The sequence below is a fragment of the Heliangelus exortis genome, chromosome Z (genome assembly GCF_036169615.1).
Source record: "Heliangelus exortis chromosome Z, bHelExo1.hap1, whole genome shotgun sequence".
NCBI lineage: Eukaryota > Metazoa > Chordata > Aves > Apodiformes > Trochilidae > Heliangelus > Heliangelus exortis.
Window position 1 is genome coordinate 73809132 of NC_092454.1, and position 13871 is coordinate 73823002.

General features: G+C 49.2%; 1 protein-coding gene across 4 annotated transcripts in view; it reads right to left on the bottom strand.

Annotated features, from left to right (window-relative positions):
* FRMPD1 (FERM and PDZ domain containing 1) overlaps positions 1-13455 on the bottom strand; it is a 39428-nt gene extending 25973 nt beyond the window's left edge. For 3 of the 4 annotated variants that reach the window (XM_071731802.1, XM_071731801.1, XM_071731799.1), the window contains exons 1-2: positions 13323-13455; positions 487-648 (exon numbers count right to left, since the gene is read on the bottom strand). The gene's annotated coding sequence lies outside the window, so the exon portion shown is untranslated. Of the gene's footprint in view, positions 1-486; positions 649-4526; positions 4738-13322 lie in introns of those variants that run through there. The other variant, XM_071731800.1, reaches the window with a different exon arrangement.
* Between the last annotated feature and the right edge of the window lie 416 nt (positions 13456-13871).

The window sequence follows — 13871 nt, forward strand, 5'->3', positions numbered from 1 at the left end:
CCTTAAAAGCTCTAGTACAACATGAAAATGGTAACTCACCCAACCTGCTCCTTATGCATGTACCCTCTGTTTTCAACAGGATGGTTTTAGTGCTACTGAACTGAAAAACTGTGGCACTAGAAGGGTTTGGCTCAGACCTGATTAATTCACTATAACACTAATTGCAGCTAAAAATGTCCCTTCTTTTGAGGCTCAGGCACAAAGTCTAGGCCAGCTTCCAGACCTCAGTCTGAACGTGGCAGTCAACAGATTCCTGTATCAAACCTGATAACTTGCCACTTTAACAGTGTGCCTTCCAAAATACAGAAACCTGTAGCCACATACCATTTTTGCTATTCATTCAAACACTGGAAAGAACTGTGGACTGCAAGTGAACCAAACACAAAATGAAATAGAAAATACATCTGCATACAGGAAGTCACAAAAAATACCAGCTCTCAGTATTTCCATTGTATTTCAGCAATGAAACAGAATTATTGTAGCCACCTTTGACACTGTGTCTTCTGGTCAGCTTGCAAGCTTTGGATGTCCTGAGCTCCTCCCTTGTGTCTTCTGCTCACACAGTAAGTTCTGAGCACTGGGGACATTGTTTGTTATTCTGGGACAATGCACAGGACAGTGGGCTGCTGGTCCATAGCAGGAGTTCTCCTGTAGAAGAAATATTAGTAAGTTAAGTTCAGAATAACAAGATGGTTGAAAGCTGATGGAAATGAGGCACAAAACACTTTCTCTCAACAGACTGAACTTCTGTCCCTCTGCACCCTCCTGACTCAAAACACCCTCCCTAACTCCTCTTTTCTAACATGAGAAAACAGGACCAACATTTGTTGATGTCTCTTTCCCTCCCAGCAAGTCATTCTGGCCCATTTCACCATCTACTGTGTAGGAATGGACAGAAAAGAGGGTCATATAATTCAAAGCTCTAGGAGTTCTTTCACCAGCCATTCTCTTCACTGCTCTTTCTTACACAACACAATTTGAAACTGCTCCATTAGCCACACTGCTCCTACATCTGCCTCTGGGGAGCACCTCTGAACCAAAACCACATACTCTTGCAATCAAGTGGTGTTTTCTGAAGGAAACTAGAGCTTGTAGGATGGGAAATCTGCTCCACTGCCACATGGTGACTGGGAAGCAACCACAGAATGAGTAGAAGCAGATCAGCTCTGCAGCCTGAAAGACACAGGTTGGACACATCAAACCAAGGCCTGAGCAGTTATCCTCTGTGCCTAACTAACATGTTCCCTTCCAGCCTCAAGAATTTCACAGTTTCTGACAGGCAACTCAGCAGACACTGTAACACTCATGCAACAGTGTGGCTGAAACCACCTTCTGACTTTGACCTCATCCCTCTCTCAGAAGGATACAGTGCTTTGGCTTTCCCACATCCCTTCATATGCTCTAACATTCCCCCTGAGCCATGGGCATCAGCTACTGATGCACTGAGATCAATTGTTCTCTGCTGCTTTCTCATTATCTCCCTCTGCAGCTCCACCCTCTACCCCTTTCGCACATCTGCTGCACAAAAAGAGAATGTTTCTATGTTTCTGCTGTGCTTCACAAAACAGAATTTCTGGAGAACGCCTCTTAACCTGAAGGACGGGGAGGAAAAGCTTAAGAGAAGAAGAGAAGGAGAGATGCTCAAAAAAACCCAGTTGGAATAATAAAAGAGAGAAAGCTCACATTACCCTTTCAGTAAACCACAATGTTTGACCAAAACAGCAGCTGTTTTACAAGAAGCAGTTTTGGCAGATATTTCCCCATGACTGTACATAACACAAAGCAGCAGCAGCCTTCTTTCTCGTGGGGTCCCCAGGACATACAGGTGCCTGGATGTGTGCTGAGTGGGACAGAACTACCCAGCCTCTTGCACAGACCCATCATGTGTGTCCACTTGACACCTCCTTGCTTCACAGTTGTCCCACAAGAGCTCTGACCCAAGTCCTTCTCCCACCTGCCCTTTTGCAACTATTTTGGAGTAAAGCACGTCACTAAGCAGCTTGAGTGGGATAGGATCCTAATACACAAAGATCCTTAAACTCTGTCAGAAGAAGAGACTAAGACTTGTCAGGTGTTTGCATGGCTGACTGACCCATCCATACATCCATTGCTTGGTGTCTCAAAGAAAACCTGTGTGGGTGATTCTGACTCTTCAGAAACAACATCAACTTGAAGATCAAGGCCTTGGCAAACCTCAGAGCATGGAGCCACAGGGTGGTGCAACAGACAGCAGTGCCAGGAAGTGCATTGTCTCCCGGAGGGAGGAACATGGGGCACAAGAACTGCCTGTCTGCACATCATGCTCCTCCTGCCACAGCAGTGACCACACTACTGCCCTGCCCACACCCTTCCTTTCAACCACCACAGTGGCACAGCAGGTTTGTATCTTCCATCTCTGCTGCAAACAATTACAACACATGCTCTCACATCACCCAGTTCTTGTCCAGTCCAAAATAGAATGGAGAGCCGGTGGCAGCTCACAATATAAGGAGTGAAACCTGTGAAGAAATGTGTGCCAACTGCACAGTCAAGCAGAAGGCACCTCATGTAAGAGTATTCAGCTATCTCAGATTTCACTGGCAGGGAAAAAACCAAAATAAAATAAACCAAAACAACTTTCAAGGAGAACTCTTCTACTTTTCTCATGTCACTACACAGAAAGTATTAATTCCTCAAACTGAAATTTTCTTATGGACAAGGTTTTACTAGTGTTTTTGAAATGGTATCTTTGCTTTAAGTGTTCAATACCATAAAATGCCAGAGCAGTACTCAGAATCAGCAAATCTTCTCCACTCACTGGTGGCAGAGAACAGCATGAGAAGAGAGAATTGTAATACGGTGTCATGAAACAGCCTTGGATGTGCTCCACCTGTATCTTCACTTGTTTGGGCTTTTGGAAGCACTTTTTCTAAGTACTTCTTGTAATGGAAGCCAGACAGTAGTATGCAGTCGTGGGGAAGGCAATAATGAAATACAACTTAGTTGTAATGAGCCCTGTGCTCCCACAGCCCCAAGTACAGTAATGGGCACTGTTGAAGACCTGTGACACTCCAGTGCTCCTCTTGCTCCTGGTTCACTTGCCTTCCATGTGCACAGGGCAAGAAGCACTGCCAGGCTAAGTAGAGCATGACAGCCTGCGGGGACACAAATCTTGCTTACCCGTTGCAATTTTTTCCCTCATTCTCCCCTCCCAAGAGCACACACTGATGAGACAGCTCCAGGCCAGACCCCAGATGGTTACTTCATCAGGTTAACCATCAGATCAAACAAGGATAACCTACATTAAATGACCTTACTCTCTTCAGGATGGAGGCTTTTCCTACAGAGATTTTGGATCCTGCCAGAGATGTAAGGCTACCTGGGACCAACAGGCAGCCTGGGGGGAAGCAGAGGGGAGGAGATGACAGACAGGTCTTACCCAGCTGCCTGTGCTGAGCCCTGAAAGCTGGGACACAGAGGGAAAGATGACCCACGTTCTGCCTTCTTCAGCGATCCATAAAGACTGACACTATGAGGTCTTTAAGCATCAGCAAATTATTTATGAGTCATGTCTACTTTTATACTCTCAATACCTGTCCATGTGCACAGACATATTTTCATGATTGGCTATTATAAGCTGTTTACATGTCCGAAATCCCAAGCAGATAGGTTACAACAAACTGTCCACACGCTTAAAGCAGATAGGTTAAAAGTTTCTGTTGATTCCCTAATTTACTTACAAAGTATCAAGCCATCTTCTCTTCACTTCTAACTATGCTAACAAGGTTGAAGATACTGCTGGAGGTCAAGCTGCATGCCTACACCTTCTCCCACAGACACTGTCACAGGTTAGGTCAAGCCAGCTGAGAAAAATTCCCTTCTTCTGCTTTTAAAGTGCTCCTTTGCACCAGCCTGCAAAGCTCTCAAAACCTCCTGTGGACATTAGCAACTCACTGGAGCTGGAAGGACACAGCTGCTGGCAACACAGAGGGTGCATGCACAAGATCTTCCTGCAACACACCATCCTCACAGCAGCACTTACAGCTCTTTGCAGCCCAGACACCCCCACACCGATGTTCCCAGAGCCCCTGCTCCAGAGCTACACTGGTGGCTGGAAGCTTCAGATTCAGTGTGATTGTTGGGAGTGAAATATCTGATCTTTGCAGTGGACACAGAAACACCCTTGATCACCTTTGACCTATGACCCTAGGTGCATCCTCAAAGGCAAACAAAGAGGAATTCAAGGTTTTTTTGTTTGTTTGTTTTAAATTTCCTGAAGTTTGTAGACTGATTTGTTCTAAATATTGGGAATGATCAGCTGTGACACAAATATTACTTTGAGAATAAGTCTACCTATACATCTATCTATATCTACTTTCTGCAGATGCAGAAAACTTTTTTCTCTTTACAAAACACACTTTTCCACCTGAAAAACAGATATCAGCATTTCTCTCACCACGGCTGCTGCCAGCCCTGGTGGTGGTGCCAGTCGATGATGACCCCCAGGCCTGAGACTTGGCCCCAGGTACTCAATTACTTTAACTTACTCTTTGTGGGGTTTCAGGAACATGTACCAGGAGCCTGTGCAGCTATTCAAAGATGAATGCAGTACTCTCGCCTCACATGTGAATCTACTAAGGGAGTAAAGGGCCTTTAAGGCTTTTTCCACCTTCCATCTTCAAACCACCACCCCCTCAAAGCCACCTCACAGTAATGCTTACAGCAGAGATAATCAGGAAAGCAGCCAGCTCCAGCCTCCAGCTACACATAATCCCACATGGGAATCCTCATCATGTGGAAACACAAATCCTGTCTCCGGACACCCTTGACCTTATCACAACACTAGCAGCAACCTCTGCAGCAGCTGCTGAATGGGGAGACCATTCCTTTTGTAGATGGGTCTAGTTTTCAACATCTGTCCTCATCAACTGGAAAATCTTTAGGACTCAGCCAAAACTTGTGGTGTTGAAAATATAGGCAGTAAGGCTGAAGGGCAGTGAGTGCTGTGGTCCAAAGGGTAAATGCAGTGCTTGGTGCTAGTCCCTCTGCTTTTCATTGAAACCAAATCTCTCTTTTTGATGAATGTGCACTAGGTTAGATCTTTAAGAAGAAATCTACTGTCCCTCAGGAGGGGATCCCTCCTCCAAAAACAACCTCCTGTGCTCCTCCAAATGCTCCTTTATGAGGCTGACAAGTCTCTCAGAAGCAGCAAGATGGCTATTAACACCATTTATTGCTGGTAATGCAGCCTCAGTGTCTTAGCTTTCCTCCCATCCTTCCACTAATGGCTAGTCCAGTTCCAGACCAGAGTTCTTGGGCTACAAAATAATCATAGTGATGCTGAATTTCATCACTTCTGGAGAAAAGGCAGAGGGATCTGTGCCATGCATGCAGTGCTGTGAGAATGCTGAACACTGCAGCTGTTTAAGCCACTGTCCAGGATGAGCTGTGAAAAACACACAACAAGCATGTGTCTTTTGTCCTGTCTTCTTTCCCTTTGCCTTTTCATGGCAGAGCAGAGGAACACAAATAAGTTCACAGACCTGCTAGTGTCCAAGCTGTGGCCAGTTGTGCTGAAAAGGCTGAAGGTGCTGGTGGAACCCCACACTTCGCCCTCCTCAAGACAGAAGAAGAAACATCCACCAGAAAAAAAACAACCAACCAAACATACAAAAACAATAATCCTGTATGCTCCCACCACTATGCAGAAGGCAGTAACTTAAAGGGAAGGAGTGAAGGGAGGCAAGCCCACCCTCAGCACAGCCGGGACACCTGCTTCTGGTCTACCTTGCCTTCCCAGGTGCTGTGTATCTGGGGGGAGCAATGTCCCTCCCACTGTAAGAGATGATCAGGTTTGAGACCACTCATGAAACAGGAACATTCATAATCTATGGGGCATGAGGAGATGCAACCTAGAATCCTGAGGGAACTGGCTGGGGTCACTGCCAAAACACTCTCCATGCTACAGTAAAAATTCATGACGGTCAGGCAACTGGAAAAAGGGAAACATTACACCATTTTCACAGAGGGCAGAGAGTTGGACCCTGAGAACTACCAATCCGTCAGCCTCACCTCTGTGCTTGGGAAGATCATGGAACAGACCCTCCTGGAAGCTCTTCTAAAGGACATGGAAGACAGGAATGTGATGCATGACTTCACCAAGAGCAATTTCTGTCCGACCAGCCTTCAACAATGGAGTGACTACATCAGTGGACAAAGGAAGAGCTACGGATGTCATCTCTCTAGACTTCTGTAAGGTCTTCAACATGGTCCCCAACAATATCCTTCCTTCTGAACTGGAGAGATGGGTTTGATGGGTGGACTGATGGACTGAAAACAGCTCTGAGGAGAAGGACTTGTGGGTGTTGGTTGATGAGAAGCTGGACATGAGACACGAGGTTGCAGCCCAGATGGCCAAATGTATGCTTAGTGGCACCAAAAGCAGTATGGCCAGCAGGTCAAGGGAGGGGATTTTACCCTTCTTTTCAGCTCTGCTGGGACCCCCAGCTGGATACAGCTCTGCTGTATCTCTGGGGTCCTCAGCACGAGACAGACATAGACTTGCTGAGGTGGGTCCAGAGGAGTGCCACAAAAATGGTCAGAGGGATCGAACACCTCTCCGATGAGGAAGAGTTGGTATTTGTTCAGCCTGGAAAAGGCTCCAGGGAAACCGTACTGGAGCCTTTCAATACTGAAAGGGGCTTTGAAAATAAGAAGGGGACAGACTTTTCAGTGGGGCCTGAAGCAAAATGACAAGGGCTGATAATTTTAAACCAAAAGATGGGGGTTTCAGACTAGAGATATAGGGAAGAAGTTTTTTACAGCAAGGGTGATGAAACACTGGCCCAGATTGTCCTAGGAGGTGGGAGATGCTCCATCCCTGGAAACATTCAAGGTCAGGTTGGATAGGGCTCTGAACAACCAGATCTGGTTGAAGATGTCCCCATTCACTTCAGTGGAGTTGGACTAGATGACCTTTAAATACTCCTGTCAACCCAAACCTTTCTGTAACTATGATTTTACCTCCGTCACAGATGGTGTCATGTCCTAACACTGCAGCTCAGACACAAAGCAGGGTTGGTCCCTGCCTGGGCTACACCAGCTCATCAGGTATATTCTTACTGGAAGGAGAAGGAAGGAGATCTGCTAGATGCTGCCCTTACAAGTTATGAAAAGCAGAAACTGCAGCAGCTGGTATCTTCTTTCACCATGTGGCTGATCTCCTTGGCTTGCAGAACGGCACAGAGAAGTCCTACAGCTCATGCTCAGCCTCCCTGCTGCTAGGAAGTTGTATTTTTTTCTACTTGCTTGCACAGGTCACAGGGACAGCAAAAAAACATTCATCCCAGGTTCTTGCTGAGCACCCCTGACTCTGGAGAAAGGCTGGGCTCCTGTGGATGAGACCTGGTCTGGTCTGTAATCTATCAACCAAGAAAGGACATCCTTGACAGCACAACAAGGTGTGGAGCTTCCTGGGTCAGGTAGGTGGAGATTCAGGAGAACAGGCATGGTCTCACACAGCCAAACACCTATCTCTGCTGACCAGCCAGGGGATTTGGGTCATGAAATGGATCAACTACAATGCAGGGAGCTGTTCATAAAAGCAGTGTCTGGTTCTTCAGCTGCTGCTCATGCCCAAGAGCAGCAGGTACCCTCTTGTGCCAGTGGGCAAACACGTTCATTGCTTCCTAGGCAGGCAGCAGCAAACTAAACTCACTCTTGACAAACACAGTTCACTGTGAGTCTGGGCTGCATCAGAAGACACTTTTGGGAGGATTGGACATCTCTGCAGCAAAGCTTTTGAAGGTCATCCAGCCTTGACAAGATACCAGGACAGAGCATCAGTTTACAGATTTTCCACACAGTAGGTTCTAAAGATGTTCCCCAAGATATAGTCAGGGAAATTAATGCTAGAGGACCAGAATTAATGCTTCCATGGCAACCTGCCCAGAATACAAGTAAACTCGAGGTGGGAAGATGATAGTAGAAACCTCCCCAAGAATGTTTCTAGCTGGGTAGCACCTGATCTGCAAGGACCTTTATAGGTCCTTTATAGTTCCTTATAGACACTGTACCCACAACCATGTCTTGGAAGTTCTTCAGAGGACCCTGAGATGTTGCCAGGATGCCCAGAATCATGACTTGAGTTTTGCCTGGGATCAGGGGCAGCTGGACAGCAGGTGGTTGGAGAGGCAGAGCACACATCCACCATCCAGCCCTCACTTGTCACCTCCCAGCTTCTACCCCCTGGGACTGTCCCCAGGCTCATCTCCATGCAAACACAGCAGACATGGACAGGGTGGGCCTCCTTCCCCTTCCATCATTTTTTTTTAACAGAAATTGAGGACTCTTGCAGACCTGCATAACTTGGGGACAAAGTGCTGGTGGAGGAGAGGAATGCCATGAGGTCCCACCATGCAGCCTGTGGACACATGGCTTACTGATGGGGACATAGGCTGTCCCAACAGCACTGTTGGGACCTGGTGCCAGCACTGACAGCAAGGCAGCTCCATCCCATGCCCTGGTGCTGCAGTGCAACAAAGGCATTATAGAATCACAAGACTGTTATGGATGGAAGGTACCTTAAAGCTCATCCAGTCCCACCCCCCTGCATGGTCAGGGACCCCTTCCCCAGCCCAGGGTGCTCCAAGCCCCATCCAACCTTCAACACTGCCAGGGATGGGGCAGCCACAGCTTCTGGGGGCAACCTGGGCAACCAGGGGCTCATCACCCTCACAGCAAAGAGTTTCTTCCTAAGATCTCATCTAAATCTTCCCTCTTCCAGTTTTAGGCCATTACCCCTTGCCCTCTTGCTACATATCCTTGCCAAAAGCCCCTCCACAGCTTTCTTGTAGTTCTCCTTCAGGTATTAGAATGTGCTCAAAGGTCTCCCTGCAGTCTCCTCCAGGCTGAACAACCCCAACTCTCTCAGCCTGTCCTCACTGGAGAGCTGGTCCAGCCCTCCGATCATCTTCATGGTCTCCTCTGGACTTGTTCCAACAGCTCTGTATCCTTCCTCAATTGGGGCTGCAGAATTGGACACAGGGCCCCAGGTGTCTCACCAGAGTGGAGCAGAGGGGGACAATCCCCTCCCTGGCCCTGCTGCTCACACTGGGGATGCAGTCCAGCACACAGGTGGTTTGTCTGACAATGCACGTGCGTGAACCATGGTGAGTGTCTCTTCACCCAACAGCTCCAAGTCCTTCTCCTCAGGACTGCCCAGGACTCCATCCATTCTCAGCCCTGCATTTGACCTGCAGATGCAGAACCTTGCACTTGGCCTTGCTGAACCTCATGAGGTTTGCACAAGCCCACCTCTCAAGCCTGTCAAGGTCCTTCTGGATGGCATCCCTTCCCTTCAGTGTGTTTATTTCACCACACAGCTTGGTGTCATCAGAAAACTTGTATGGGTGCACTCAATTCCACTGTCCATGTTGTCAACAAAGATGTTACCAGTCCTAGTACCCGACCCTTGAGGAACACCACTCATGACTGGTCTCCATTTGGACATCAAGCTGCTTACTCCAACTCTTTGGACTGTGACTATCGACCCAGTTCCTTCTCCACATAATTCCAGTTTAGATACCAGAATGTTGTGTGGGACAGTATTGAACGCTTTGCACAAGTTCAGGTAGAGGATGTCAGTCACTTGCCCTTTGTCCACTAATGCAGTGACACCATCATAAAAGCCCACCAAGTCTGTAAGGCAGGCTTTACCCTTATCTTGGCTGTCACAAATCCTGTCCTTTTTTTCCATGTGCCTTAGCAGAGCCTTTGAGGATGGACAGCTAAGGGATGAACTGGAAGCTCCAAACAAGCTACCCCCTCCACAATCACCTAGCACTACCATCTTCCAAGAGGCCCAGAGGAAGCTTCCATGTGGCATCTTTAGGAGCCTGGAGCACATCTTGCAGTTTGCTGGAGAACAGACACAAGAATCAAAGAGGCAGGGACAGCCAGAGGCAGACAGACCGACACTGCCACACCACACCTATTGCTGCCTGGGACTCATGAAGATGGTCCCTTTGACCAGACACACTACTGCCAGCCAGAATCCACCAGTGACCACAGGCTGCCCCCCAGCCCACGCGCAGGGCAGTCACAGCTGCTGGCTTGCTTTCTAAGCCCATTTGCAAGTCTGGCCTGTACCATGACACCTTCATTGTGCTCTGGTTTCCTGCACATGCCTGAATTAGTTTTAAAAGTTATTAGTTTCTGGACATAGTATGCAAAGACTTCAGGCACCAGATAAAAAACATTTCAGCAGAGGCCCTAGATCTTTGCCTGGTGCATCTGCCCAGAGCAGACAGGAACAGTCAGAACAGCTTTGTGTGCAGACCATTACACACACACACACCAAAGAAAATGAAAGACAGAATGTTCAAGGTGGAAAGGATAAAAATCAATGCTTCCCCTCCTGAATAGTTTTCACTTCTAAGAATAGACTTGCGGCAAGTGTGTGAAGACTTTCATCTCTCAGCTGTATCTCTCTGGACAAGAATTGCCAGCACAGAAGGAATGTTCTCCTCTGATTCCCCAACTTAGCTTTCCAAGAGTAACTTCTTTTCACAGTGATGAAAAGAAATGCCTTAGAATGTGTAGTCAAAGCCTCTTCCCCAGCCCCTGTGTGCACAATGAAGTCCACCAGCTCACACTGCTAGCAACATTTTCATGCCACTTTGCAATTTGCACAATGGAGAAGAAAAAAGAAAAAAAAAAGAAAAGAAAAAAAAGTTCTGTCAAGAACCCCACATATTGGCACAGATCTCCATGTTCTTCATGGGCCTCATGGCATTACTCTCCTGCACCAGCACCTTGATCCCAAAACCAACAAACATGCGTGTGAAGTCTGGTACTCTGGAGTATTTTCAGCACCTTCCTGGGACTGTTGTCACAGAGGGAAACACAATTTAGCATACACAATGACCATGAAGACTCCATGCTGGGCAATGACTTCTCCATGGCCTTTTGGCAAATGCCAAGAAAAGAAGACTAAAGAGAGGGAAAACATATGCACTTGAAAATTACTGATTCGGGGATTTCATGCTGCATACAGAGACACTTCATAAAAGCCTAAGAGTGTCACTTCAGGTTTAAAAATGCCAGGCTCTTTGTAAGCATTAGAACCCAGATAACTAGGCAGGAGTAAGCACACCGCTCTGTTTGCTAGCAGCTTGCTTAGCAAGAGTTAAGAGGGTAATGTACTAAACCTTAGAGGAGAGATAGCCAGGACAAATTAGATAGCATTACACTTGGAAATGTGTGCAGTATGCCTGCAAAGGCTCCAGCAAAGGAGTCTCCACCACTGCAAGCTCCACACTTGGCTGCAAGCCCAGCTGCAACCCAAACACTGCCATTCCTGCTGCTGAGACAGGCTGTTCCACAGCAGCTGCAATGGGTGCAGGAAATGACTGAGAAGCACCGGTGGAAAAGAACTTCACCTGCTGCTCTATGGAAGGCCCCACTAGTTCTTTTCTGTCCCCACTAGTTCCCCCCTGTCCATCTATGGCCCTCCTACACCTCTACCATTGCCCAAGGAAGATTTATCTCTGCCTCTTACTCTGAGTTGTGCTGCATCCTCACAACTGCTCTGGTGCACCCTTGCTTCTTCCCTTCCCACCCAGTCTGGTCCCAGAGCTTCCCCATCAGCTTGCCAGATCTGCACAGGCTGAGTCCCAAGCAGAGGAATGGAGCAAGGGTTTGATGCCTCTCTAGCTGATGTCAGCTGGAATTTATGCAAGGAGAATGAAACGCTGCCCTGCTGACATTCAGATTTTTTTTCTGCTACAGCTTGGGTTTTTGTCAGGTTGTGTGATGGCTCTCTCAACACTGGTCTCCCTTCCCTGCTACAGAGAACCTCACATGGAAGCAGGAGCAGCACCACAGAAGACTACCTACCTAATATGACTACCATTTCCATCTTAAATTCTGCAGATTCTTCTGGGCCAGCAGACCCTCATGACTAATGGGTTTCCTTACATTTCTTGTCTTTTAGCCCCCTGGCTCCTTTAGACATCTCACTTGAGGCTTAAGCCTCAGCCTAATCTGCCAGGCAGGAGAAACTTGAGGTAGCTGCCCACTGCTGTAGTAAACCCACTTTCAACAAGGCAGCCACCAATGTGCTGTTGTGAGTTACATAAAACACACTTTGCTCAAGAGGAAGAGATCAACGTACTCATCCAGAATAAGCCGCCCAGATGGAATCTGGCAGCTGTGTTTTCAGTGGTTAGACAGCCACCAGGAGCACACACAAGTGAAGCAAACACAGGCCCAAAAGTGAAACACGTACAGGATGAACAAGCAGTGCTACGCTGGCCTTATCTTCCACGGTGCTCCACAGAGGACTCAACTCTGTCATCAGCTGCTGCCCTGCTCCAGACCACTGCCTTCGGGGAGAGCAGCTCTCCACAGATGCTGCACTTGATAATCTCATGTTAAAGCCACTCTGACTTCTGCTCCCTCAGGCTCAGATGAAATTTCTCTCACAGTATATTCCCATCGTGGTTAAAAAGCAAAAAATCACTGCCTGTGAAATCCGCAGCAGAGAAGTCCTGGGTTTTTTTGTTTTGGGTTTTGTTTGTTTTGATTTGTTTGCTTGTTTTGTTGGTTCGGGGGTGGCTGTGTAGGAGCATGTAGCTTCCTCCCACGAAAAAGCAAATGAACTCAACAGAAGCCACTAAACAAGGCACCGAAGCAAAACGAGAGGCAGACAAAACCGAAGCTTCTGAACATTTCATACGGGCACGGCACCATCACGTATTTCTGGATAAAAGAGAAGAGCAGGACCTCAGACCAAGCCTCAGAGTCTCTGGGTCTCTGCTAGTCCCCCGGGTTTAGGGAACTGCCCTCCACCAGCACGGCACCGCCACCCCCTCTTTCCCGCACACCCCGGGTGTCCCGCACCCTCCAGACGCACAGACGTTTTCCACGTGGCTTTTAAAAACAGACGGCGCAAAACAGAACCAGCAGTACGACTTACTGAAATGCCTCTCTCAGCCAAAACCGCCCGCTTTTGACCACCTCGGCCGACACCTTCTACACGCACACCGGGACACGGCCGGCCCGGCCCGGCCCGGGGTCTGCCCGACCGCTCAGCAGCCCCAGCTCCAGCTTCTCCTCGGATGGACGGACCAGGGATAGGCAGGGCGGGGACCCCTGGGAACAGCCGAGGCCGGGGGAAGGGTGGTCAGCGTAGGGCTGCCCGCCCGGCCGAGGGCCTGGGGGCTGCCGCACCTTCGGGGACCACCTCCCCCCGGGGGTCCCGCAGCTCCGCTTCCCCTGGGGCAGAGGGATACCCCTCCCCCCCCCCCCCACCCCCGTCGCAGAGGACGCTCTCCCGTTACCTGCTCCCGGAGCGGAGTACAGACCCGGCGGCAGCGGGGAGGGAGCGGCCTCTGGGCAGGCGGGGCCGGGGCGGTGGCAGCCGCGCTCCGCCCCCGGGACCAAACCCGCCCCGCCTGCGGGGAGAGGCTCCAGGAGCGAGACCTTCAGATTCCTGACCCAGGCGCCCCGGAACCATGGACCCCGTCCGTGGGACCCTTCCCTCAGACCCGGCCTGATGGGCGGCACGTCCTCCGGGAACCCGTGCTTGGCCCCGCCGGTGGGGCTGGCCCCGGCGGCGCTGGGTCTGTGCCTTCTGCCCACCCTGAGCACGTTTCCCAGGATGTCCCAGGTTCCCCCAGTAGCCTGCGATGTTGTGAAGAGGCTGAATCCATCAGCCCCATAGAGGGGAAGCTGCTGCAGCCTCTCGCCCCCTGGGCCAGCCAGCAGCCAGGCTGAGGACGCGTTCCCCAGGTACAAAAACACAGTATTGCAGCACGTGTTTCTCCACGTGGAGTGACACCGGTGTACCCTCAGCCACCACACCGACACACACAGCACCAACAACTTCG